Source organism: Micropterus salmoides, unplaced genomic scaffold (genome assembly GCF_014851395.1).
Source record: "Micropterus salmoides isolate LMB-PRFRI ecotype aquatic unplaced genomic scaffold, ASM1485139v1 Ms_hic_scaffold_841, whole genome shotgun sequence".
In the NCBI taxonomy this organism is placed as follows: Eukaryota; Metazoa; Chordata; class Actinopteri; order Centrarchiformes; family Centrarchidae; genus Micropterus; species Micropterus salmoides.
In genome coordinates this window covers 11,517-20,095 of record NW_024044617.1, presented here as the reverse complement: position 1 = coordinate 20,095, position 8,579 = coordinate 11,517, and the positions used below count along the sequence as shown (strand labels likewise).

At 38.9% G+C, this 8,579-nt stretch overlaps 1 long non-coding RNA gene across 1 annotated transcript; it reads left to right on the top strand.

Annotated features, from left to right (window-relative positions):
- The first annotated feature begins 1,366 nt into the window (after positions 1-1,366).
- LOC119894682 lies at positions 1,367-3,911 on the top strand. The gene is made up of 3 exons (XR_005442967.1): positions 1,367-1,454; positions 2,771-2,843; positions 2,949-3,911. It is a non-coding gene; the product is annotated as an uncharacterized LOC119894682 (long non-coding RNA).
- The last annotated feature ends 4,668 nt before the right edge of the window (positions 3,912-8,579 follow it).

Genomic DNA, 8,579 nt, shown 5'->3' with positions numbered 1-8,579 from the left:
GTCCGCCTTTAAAAACAAACAAACAACGGACATTAGTTGCAAGTTCAAAAGTTACATTGCCTTGCACGTAATTAACAGAAGAATAAAATATAAGCCTACTTTGCAGGGTTACACAAAGTCCTGTAGCACAGTAGCCACGTCAGCTGTAGTCATCAATTTTCTAATTTTCTTTCTTAGTTAATAATTGCCAATCATTTTGAATCAGTTTAATAATCAGTCATTCTCATATCAAAGTTGTGAATCCTCCGTCCAGTGCCTCTGATTTAAACCATACACAGAATGTAGTTTGTTCTGGCCTTACTGCACGTGTTGGTGTCCTCAGTGTTACAGCTAGCGTAACTAACCCAAGTGGCTGGGTCCGAGCTTTGGTGGGAGCAGCAGAAGTTAATTCGACTGATATAACGCTTAAAAAGGGAACTTGGTTGTACCTGGATTCAAAGTTGCGTGGCTTAAACGGTCTGATAACTCTTAACAAACAAAACACAAAAAAGTAAATTCAACAAAGGCTCGCATGAATATGGCTACGTTGCTGGAAGACAAAGAAAATTTGATGGACAATGCCAATGTTTTTGTTGCCTGGGGCGTGTTCGAAGGGGGAGGGCTTTGTTTCCCCGGAGACTTCTGTGTCTTAATTTAATAAGTTCTTAAAGTCTACTACCTTAATACCTTTCCATAATCAACTCTTCAAGTTCTTAATTTTAAGCATCTGATAAAAGGAAAAGGAAAGTTATTGTTAATCGTCCATACAGTTATGATAGTTACCAGTTAAAAATATTTCATAGGAGCATCTTAACTAAACTTAACTTCCAGGTGAATACTGATTGTTAAACATTCTTACTTAGAAAATTTATAAGAAAGTTAGAAGGACATGGCATCAGATTACAAACAATAAAACACAGAGTAATTTAAGTTAAGGAGAGGCAGTATAGAGTTTCATGACCCCTGTCCGAAGAGGTCCTGATAGTCTAGTTCAGGATGAGGTTAGTCTCTGGACAAGGTTAATATTGTCATTTTGATACTCATGCATAGATTCTGTGATCTCAACTTCACCGGAGGTGGTCGGTTTTATGGTCCAAGAGAGGAAGAGACAAAGAGAGATTCTGGATTAACCATTTTTGATATAAAATAATTAACACCAACACTGGCTGGTTCACTACATAATTAATAGTAAGTTGACAAGTTCTGAGAAATCCACACCGGTTGGGTTGCTTGTATCAGTGGAACAGAAGGAGACAAAGAGAAGTAATTAAAATGTTTTTCCTCTCAGCTTTAACAATGAAGAGAGTTATTATTACTCGTACTGTAGCATTCCTGCACAATTTTTTTGCCTTTGTTTTCAGTCTGATGTCATCTCGAACATGCTTATATAAAGGACCTGAAATAAGAAAGATCACAGCTTCATTCACAGCAGTGAACAACATTTACACAGAGAATATTACATAAGAGAATAACATGTAAGTACTACTTATATTACTTTACTATAAAGCAATGTAATTTGCTTGTTTTTGCAAGAATTTAAATTCTCATGTAGAGTACTATATCTTTAGATAATGTATTTTAGAAATGTTTGACGCCAGGCGTAATAACTTCACTTTTGTCTGAGTTTAACATCAGAAAATTGCAGGTCATCCAGGTTTTTATGTCCTCAAGGCAAGTTTGATGTTTAGCTGGTTTAGAAGTTTTCACACAATTTTATATGAAGCACTGAGCCACATCGAATGTATGAAAAGTGCTATACAAATACAGTTTACCCAGTGCTTGAAGTGGAAACAAATAGGTGCCTGTACCCACCCCCTTTGAAAAAGTGATGGAGACATTCTGATTCTGACCTTTCCTCAGTGTCATCAGTGTAAGTGACACCATCTGTCAAAACTTTTAAATGTCCCACCCCATCCAGGCTGTGATTGGTCGATTCACGACAAGTGACATTGACGAGCTATATTCAGCATACTGCTACTTGAAAGGCACCCAAGCTTCTCTTCTCCCTCATCTCTTTCCGCCGACAGAGTTTAGCAGGCAAGCGAGAACGTGAACAGGTGAGCGTCACGTAGCGCCCAGAGAACCTGATATGGAGAGGGCAGAGGAGAGTACCGGCAGCTTGGGAGAAGTCCCGGTATGCAAGAAAATGGCCCGGTAGGCTGTGCCAAAGAGTAAAATGTTGAGGTGCCAGTACTGCGTACCACTTCAAGCACTGAGTTTACCATAATACTATAGTATTATTATTTAAACTTTCATTTAAAAAATGACTTTTTATTTATCAAAAAATGCAAATACTTCTGAGAAATTTGTCGGGACAGTAAGTGAACCTTGTAGGGTGTAGACTGTTCTAAAATTAAAAATACATTTATAATATTGTAAAAGGTAAGATAAATGGTTCAACAAACATACAAGTACAGGTGTAAACAATTTTAGTTAGTGTTGACAATATTTCTGAAGTTATCAGAAAGCTGCTGTAGATACCTTTTTGTAGTGATATTTGGTCAGCCAAAGAAGAAATTACATAGTCAATAGTCATTCCTCAACTGTTATCTAGCAGGGCAGAACCAGAGAGGTTGGAGGCGTTTTAATTGTTGTGTTTCTTTTATGTACTGGTTCAGAAGCTTTAAGGTTTTATTTATTTATTTATTTTATTTGGCAGTTCAGTGAAAGACAGGTGTGCTGAAAATATGAGCAAACAATTTAATACAGCTTTCACTCCTCTGTTTAAAATGCAAATAACCATTTCCAGCTTTTCATTTACTTGCTGAAAATCACAAATTTTATTTTTCAGTGAGCACAGAGGAGAAACTATCACTGCATCACCATGATTGCAAAGATTTGTGTCGTCCTTGTTCTGTTTGTTGGTAAGAGAAACAAATAAACATCTAAACTTGCCTCATCTTGCCTAAAATCAGTTTGGAATGTGAGACTTAATGTAAATCTGATTTGACATTTACCGCTCAAAACAGCCTCTGGCAACGCACAGACCACAACCAGAACCACCACGGCTGCACCAACCACATTCGCAGCCACTACTACAGTAGCAACCAGAGCCGCAGCCACTACTACAGCAGAAACCACATCCACAGCCGCTACTGCAGCAACAACCAGAGCCGCAGCCACTACTACAGTAGCAACCACATCCACAGCTGCTACTGCAGCAACAACCAGAGCCGCAGCCACTACTACAGCAGAAACCACATCCACAGCCGCTACTGCAGCAACAACCAGAGCCGCAGCCACTACTACAGCAGAAACCACATCCGCAGCCGCTACTGCACCAACAACCTCATCCGCACCCACTACTGCACCAACAACCAGAGCCGCAGCCACTAATACAGTAGCAACCACATCCGCACCCACTACTGCACCAACAACCTCATCCGCACCCACTACTGCACCAACAACCAGAGCCGCAGCCACTACTACAGTAGCAACCACATCCGCAGCCGCTACTGCACCAACAACCTCATCCGCACCCACTACTGCACCAACAACCAGAGCCGCAGCCACTAATACAGTAGCAACCACATCCGCAACCACTACTGAAGCAACAACTACAACCAGCACGGCTGGTTGTGATACCAGCACGGCTGGACCACCACCAACTACAACCAGCACGGCTGGTTGTGATACCAGCACGGCTAGGCCAACATGTAGCGTGGAGTGTGTTTGTAAATGTTAATCTCTGATATGTCATCACATGTGTCCCTGATGGAAATAATCAAACTGTCTCTGGACTCTGTAATGTTCTGGTTCAGAGGATTGCGAGTGAATCTGCTTTTTGTCTGTAATTACATAAAAAAGATGATCTACAATAAAGGTTTACCAAAGTTATTCTTTAAAGTTTAGCAAATTACTTGCTAAAGACCTTTGGTAGATATTGTAGTCTTTCTTGATAAGCTGATAAATAAAACATCTATTTACATTTATTACATTTATGTCATGTTATGTAACATAATGTCTGGTATGCCTGTTGCAGGGACTTGTTGCCTGTTGCTGGAAAACTGCCAATGTTGTTTTGGGAGTCATTGGCACTCGACCTGTCTGTTTTTTAGGTATGAGCAGGGGCAGACTGAGATAATAATTAAGGCCAGGAGTCTAACAACAGTCCAGACTAATCTCCACTTTCACAATAGACCAAGTATACTGTAAGCATTTGGTTGAAATATTTTCTGTTTATGAAATGTAACATGGATTTTACTTTCAGTTTAAAAAGCACAAATAGCTAAAACAATTCAAGCTCACTTTCAAGAGTAAGTCAAGTGCACTTCCACTTGCATGCACCAAGAGAGTGAGACGTGTCTGAGGCTCTCCTTCTTAATATTAAATAAAACAGCTCACTATGGTATAGTTGGTCAAGTTGGAATGGCAGGCCAAAATAGCGCTCAAGCCACCAAGAAATCTTCTGGTGCTTCCGACAGCCAGTCCAATAGTGGGTATGAGGTCAGGTTGGGTTTAACAAAATGGAAATGTATAACTGATAACTGCGAATCAACTCCACCCAGCTGATGCTGATAAAACTAAAGTGCAACCTTGCTGTGTCTGGGACTGTGAGCTGCACTTTATTGGAGCTGCTGAAGTTAACATGGGTGAATTTGTGGTGAGATTTCATCATCCAGTAACGTTCCAGTCCCAAACGGGGTTCTGTGTCTGCCAGATGGTCTCAAGGGGATCCTACCAGCGGAGCAACAACATAATGCACAGCCAACTGTAGGGCAGATAGACTTTTAAAAAATATCATGAACTCCATTTAATGAGGATGTCAGTCTTGTAATATTATGACTTTTTTCTCACCATGTCAGAGAACAAACATGTTTTGAACATGAACAGAAAACCTGTTGAAGCAGAGCTTTTAAAGTCCTGGAGTTTATAAATAAATGTATTAATCATTGAGGTGAAAAGGTGCCACAATCATGTTTAAAGCAAAAGAGGTGGGAATAATAAACCATGAAATAAAGAAATACAGAATGCTTGAAAGCCTTGTATAGGCTACTACATTATATTCTGTTATTTTATATTTTGACCACCTACTGTATGAATTTTGCGTTTCCTAGTAACCGGTTAGGTTTGCTCTCCCAATTTAGGCTATAATGTCTGAAGGTTCTCATCCACACTGGTTGGGTTGATCAGTGGAACAAAAGCAGAGAGAGGAATTAAAATGTTTTCGCTCTCACCTGTTACCATTAATAAAGTAACCGTTCCTGCGCATATTTATCTTGCCTTTGCTTTCAGTCAGGTGTAGTTTTTAACACACCTTAACACAGATTTAATTTAGATCCCAGAAAGTAGGGTAGCAGTCTGTAGAGTTGCATGGTGTAGAGCAACAGCCACTTAGTGGAGTTACCAGAGGCCCCAAACAGTGAGGAGGCCACAACCGACCAGCCTGTGTGACCAACGGCAGCACACCAGTCCTTGTCGTGTTGTTTCGTTTCGCCACACACAGGGAAACAAAGTTGAGCAGACCCAGCCACAAAGAGACTGATTCTTTTTTTAATTTAATTGACCCGGAGACTTTTAGCTTTCTTAGCTGCAGCCTTGTTTTAACTCTTTTTAAGCCATTTCCTTAAATACATGAATAAACTTGGAGGCTATATTTTGCGCAGACCACAGAGGGGTGTCACAATACTACATACATTAATTTAAAGATATTGTTCAATATTTGATGAACTATGCTTTTTTGCCTTTTTTAGAGAGCTAGACTAAAAGATACCACCTATCCGTTGCCTTAAGAATTGAGCTGAGACCAGGAGGCGACTAGCTTAGCTTAGCATAAGCTTAGCGGAGGAAATCAGCCTGCGCCTGTGGATCCCACTGACACCACAACTTCGCATTTCAGTTTTTACCTGTATGTTTGTGTACACATAAAACAAAGAAGGTGTATGGGTGAACTTTAGTGAAAGCCTAGTCAGCTGATTGATATACACGGCGAATAACTGTATTTCTGAAAAAACAAACAGATGCTAATTACTCAGGATTTCTCAGAATTGGAAACTTCATTTAATATGATTTCAGTTTTCTGATCATAGTGATATGATCATGAATTTTAGTTATACAACCAAATTGTAACATTACACTTTTATATTAGCGAAACAACTCATACTGATATAATACTCTTTGTCCCAAGGCAATACTACTACTTCTGCTGCCTGTACTGCAATGTTATCAAAAGTAATAGGCCTACTACTACCATACAATTCATGTAACTGTTACTCATATTACTTTTACTGCTGTTACTGCTTGAAGTACTATGGTTAATTACTACTATTACTTCTACCACTGGTATTACTACAACAGTCTACTGCTAATACTACTCTTTACAGTCCTGTGTTAGGTAAAAAATATTGATTATAATCAGTCGTATCCAGCGGTGCTACCAGTCAGTGGTGGATCATCAGTAGGAGAGAGTCAGTTATACTCACGTTGTTGCACTTCCAGTTTTTGAAGTGGAGCAGAGAAGACAGCAGCTCTCTACATATCACTGGTGGTAAATATTTTATCCACTTCCTTTTTGTCGAAATGCCGCACACAAACCAATAAAGTGCTTGGGAAGTGTGTGAGAGAAAGTACACTTCTGTCAGTAGTCTGCTCATTAATGCAGAAAGAAACAAACAAAAAGATGTTCGGCTTTATTAACGTACTGTTTGTTGGTTTGTTTGGTGCCGTATTGTAATCACAGCCAGCCCTCACCAGAAAAACTGCAAAGGTTGAATATTGAATGGCTAATTACAACCCATATTTAGACTTTTTGTTAGGCCACAACCTCTAGTGGCAGAGGCAGCCTGGTGTCACCATACAACGATTTCTTTTCTTTTGTGGTAGACCAGGGGGGCCTCCCCTCAGACAAAGCTTGGGAAAGGTGATTTAGGTGAATAATAAACCAGACTTTGACCCAAGAGACAGGCGTTCGGATGCCATTTGAAATAAAAATAAAACAAAAAGACTAGATTTATTTAGGTTGCGTAAGTTAAGTGACGCCATAATTGTAACCCAAACCATTTTGTTTTGAGTAGCATTTAGGTCCTTTCTGTTGCTGCGGTCTGTGGGGACTTAATGCCGTTAAATCACACGCGAAAAGCTTAAAATCTGTTGACATGGAATCCCATAATATCACATTGGCAGAGGAAGTCAGGGGACATAGTATGTAGTAAGTGTGACTAGGAGGGTGGGATGGATGGATTTGTCAAGTAAACTCAGGACTTTCACAAATGAGACCGACATTTGAGTCCTGTGTGGAAGAAAGTCAAAGCTGATATGTTTTAAAGGAGACCTACAGGAACATCTACAGCCTGTTCATACCATAAACTGTATGTAAGAAATGGACGTAGCCATCGTGACGTCACCCGTTGGTTTGTGGGCTGCCGTTTTGAAACCTTGAGTTTGGCTGATAGGGCGCCGCCATGTGGAGTTTTTGCAACAATGGTCTGTAAGAAGGGCCAGTATAGGATAGAAAATTATGAACTTTGAATCATGCCAAGTTAACATACATGCAGAATAATAGGTCACCTTTAAAAGAGATGTATTGCGCATTTCTTTTCTTTCAAAGAAATTGTTTGAACATTTTGGGGTCTTAAAGTATTTTGTTGAGGTCTTAAAAGGTCTGAATTTGACTGAAAGTTGCAAGAACCCTGTTATACAATGTGTCTGAGAGTGGCATGGTGGGGTTACAACACCGCTTCTGGCCAAACATGTTTATATAAAACAAGACACGTAACATAAGGTCTGGCACGCCTGTCACTGGAACTTTTTAAATGCCAGTTTTGTTTAAGGATTTACTGGCAATCAACCTATCTGTCTTTATGGTATGAGGACAGGTTGGGTTTAATGCACTGGAATGCAGACACTGGTGTGAATGAATTAAATGTAAAATGACAAATTCTGAGAAATCCACACCGGTTGGGTGGAACATGAGTAGAGAAACATGTTTTTGTTCACCTTTAACAATGAAGAAAGTTATTATTACTCGGTACCGAGTTATTATTAGTACTGTTTAGTAAGTTTAGTTAGATTAGAAGTTTTAACACAATTTTATATGAAACACTGAGCCACATCGAATGTATGAAAAGTGCTATACAAATACAGTTTGCCATAATACTATAGTATTATTATTTAAACACAACTTTTTATTTATCAAAAAATGTAAATACTTTTGAGAAATCTGTCGGGATAGGAAGGGAACTTGTAGATTGTTTTAAAATAAAATACATTTATAATATTGTAAAAGGTAAGTTACATGTTTCAACACACATTGAAATACAAGTACAGGTGTTCACAGCTATTATAACTTTAGTTTATCTTGTAAACAATTTAATTTGTGTTCAGAGCATTCAAATTATTATAAAGTTATCGAAAGCTGCTGCAGATACCTTTTTGTAAAGATATTTGGCAATAAATTAAATTAATAGTCAGCCAAAGAGGAAACGATAATAGTCATTCCTTAACTGTTATCTAGCAGGGCAGAACCAGGAGAGGTTGGAGACGTTTTATTTGTTGTGTTTCTTTTAATTACTGATTCAGAAGCTTTAAGGTTTTATTTTATTTGGTATTTCAGTGAAAGACAGGTGTGCCAAAAATATGAGCAAACAATTTAAGTCAATTTT